We start from the raw sequence: 3,075 nt of genomic DNA, 5'->3' as shown, positions 1-3,075 counted from the left end.
TGGCCATCGCCTTGCCTCTCATCGTCCAACTCCTCAGACTCCTTGGCATCAACCGCTTTAACGACCACATCGCACGCCTCAGACCCCTCCGCATCATGGGATGTCGCTGAGATCATATCTAGGGAGGTCGATCAAATGATCGACCCCCTTTACTCCATCCCCCTTTTTACCTGACCTAGAAGCCTCGAGAACACATGGCCAGCTTCTGCCATGCGTCAAAATGCCATGCAGAGGCCTTTTCCCCCGTGCCCCCACACACTCCCAACTAATGCGATTTTTTACTAACTGGGGGGCCCTATTTGCGTCTCAAAATTTTGAATGAGTGACATGAAGAGATACTTGCCCATTGATGGTTCGGTGAGGAAAGCCATTATCACAACTCCTTCCTCTGATAGATTACCGATGCTGCTGGGGCGTGATCTTCCCGCCCATAAGGTGTCTGGGGCAACTGAGTAGGGCGTGAGGCTCACGTTCCATTAATGCAAGCCAGCAACTGAGTTAGCTGATGCACAGACACACGTATAATGAAGCTTACTATACATTTCTACATATATATATATATATATCGTAAGAAGGAAGAAGCAAGAGACTCATTTCCGTTGTGAGCTTGCAACCCTTGCTCATTTCAGTATAATATACCATCCCCAGCTCCATTGTTTCCACGCTTTGCAGTCAATATGTTTGAGATCACGTCCTCGCCAAGTAGCCCCTACCCCGCCCTGGACAGTTTGAACCTCGACTCTGATCCCGGGTTCTCAAATCCGACATGCTCCGCAGTTTCTCAGAGCTTCAATGAACACATCCGCCCTTTGCTCGATGTTGTTGATCAGCTTCGCAGTTTCGGAATTATGGGCGAGGGCATCAACCTGCCTAGCATTGTCGTTGTCGGCGATCAGTCCAGCGGCAAATCTAGCGTTTTAGAGTCCCTTGCCGGCATTGCCCTGCCCAGAGGTCAAGGCATTGTCACACGAGTGCCCCTAATACTGAGACTACAAACAGCCAAAGAGCCCAGTATTACCGTCCAGTACGAGGGTGTCGAGAAAGAGATCAGCGAGGAGCAAATCGCCTCCGCTATAGAATCTGCAACACAGATTCTCGCTGGCAGCTCCAAAGGCATTACAGACAAACCAATCACTGTGCATGTCAGCAAGCCGAACGTTCCCGACCTCACCATGGTTGATCTCCCGGGTATCACAAGAGTACCCGTTCATGGGCAACCGGATGACATCTACGATCAGGTCTCCCGGATCATTCGCCACTACATCATGCCGGAGGAGAGCATCATCCTCAACGTCCTCTCAGCTGCTGTGGACTTCCCAACCTGCGAATCTATTCGAATGTCTCGTGAGGTGGATAAAAAAGGCAGCAGAACTCTAGGCGTGGTGACGAAGATCGACAAATGCCCAGAAGGGCTGTACAACAAAATCATGGACAATGCTGTAAATATTGGTCTTGGATACATCTGTGTCCGCAACAGGACTGATGAAGATGTCTCGATGGAGGATGCCCTGCGGAAAGAACAAGAGCTGTTCCAGACACATCCTGAGCTCATGAAATTGGATGGATCTGCGCATGGTGTTTCTAGCCTGGCAGATCGTTTAATGCGTTTGCAAGCAGATAGCGTCGTAAATTTGCTTCCAAAAGTCGTTGCGCAGATCGATAAGATGCTAACAAGCAAGCGCAACGAGCTAGAAGCTCTCGGGGAAGGCATCTACAGTGGAGTAGAAGCACACTTGGGGTTCTTCAAGGTTATTACTGGCCTGAGAAAGAGCATGGAGCAGATTTTGCTGCAAGGTAGCACGGATGTGTTTCCTGACATCCCAGACCTGCATTACACTGCCCGTTTGCATGCCTTTTCCATGGCATTTTCTGAGCAGCTGAAAAGTGCCACACGAGGGCTTATGGAGAAGGAATTTATCGAGACGATCAAGGTACTGATAGCTGAAACTCAAGGGGTAAATCTGCCCAATGTAGTGCCACAGGCAGTGATTGACAAACTGCTGCGAAATCAGCTGGATATCGTGACAGGAATGTGTAAGAATCTGGTGACAGAAGCTTTTGAGCTCGCGCAAATGTTATGCACTAGTGTGATACAGAAGCATGCAGGCCAATACCCTAATTTGCTAATGCTGTACGACGAATCCTGTAGTTGGATTTTAAGAGATTGCAGAGACAAGTGCATGAAATTTGTTGATCGGTTTCTGCAGCTTCAACGCAGCGTAACGTTCACCTCCAATTCGTTGTACATTACAACCGTGAAGGATCTGAAGGGCAAGATGGATGTGTACAAGCAGAGCTCAAATATAAACTTGTGCAATGTAGCTGGGAAGCTGCTGGATCTATCCATGATCCCGAGCGAGGAAGGGGTGTGGGAAGCGATGTGTAATGCGATTGCATACTGGGAGGTAGTGGAGGCGAGGCTAGCAGATGACATTCCGATGGAGGTGAGGTTTGCGTTTAACGATGCGATGCTGGAGGGCATCGAGAGGGAGGTGGCAAGCAAGGTGCTTGGGGGGAGAAACAACAGCATGAGGAGGAGGGCATCGATTGGTGGCAGTGGTGGTAAGTATGCGACCCCAATTCGTGCAACCAGCGGTGGTGGTGGTGGTGGTGGTGATGATGTAACACCAGCCAGCTGCAAGGTGGTGGACATGGAGGACATTGAGATGGACATGGAGGAAATCATGGCAGAAAACCCTGTGGTTGCTCAGAAACGTAGTCGTCTCCAACGTAGTGTAGATGTGCTCTCCAAGAGTAGAGCTATTGTTTCGCAGCATCTTGGGCGGCACATTGTCATGTGATGGGCTCATGATATCTACCTCATTTCAATCGTCCCTCGTCTGCTTAAGGTTTTAGGATAAACCAAAAAAGGAGTGTATGCCAATATACTAGAATGCAAGAAAAAGGTAAGAAAAAAGGTAATAGAACCTGTCGATACTAGAATGCAAGAAAAAGGTAATAGAACCTGTCGATACTTCGCATCCCAAGTGTAGAACGGTCTGAAGAAATCATGTTAGCTTAAGTACTGAAGAGCTTTAGTATCAGCAAAGTAGCGTTTAGCACACTACTCAATTT

The 3,075-nt window shown here is 48.6% G+C and overlaps 1 pseudogene; it reads left to right on the top strand.

The window, feature by feature from the left end:
• Positions 1 to 677: 677 nt before the first annotated feature.
• Positions 678 to 2,801, top strand: LOC147883354 (dynamin-related protein 4C pseudogene; annotated as a pseudogene).
• The last annotated feature ends 274 nt before the right edge of the window (positions 2,802 to 3,075 follow it).

The sequence above is a fragment of the Dipteris shenzhenensis genome, chromosome 28 (genome assembly GCF_047967505.1).
Source record: "Dipteris shenzhenensis isolate YYH24624 ecotype China chromosome 28, Dip_SZ_1.0, whole genome shotgun sequence".
Lineage (NCBI taxonomy): Eukaryota > Viridiplantae > Streptophyta > Polypodiopsida > Gleicheniales > Dipteridaceae > Dipteris > Dipteris shenzhenensis.
This window is presented reverse-complemented; position numbering and strand designations above follow the sequence as displayed.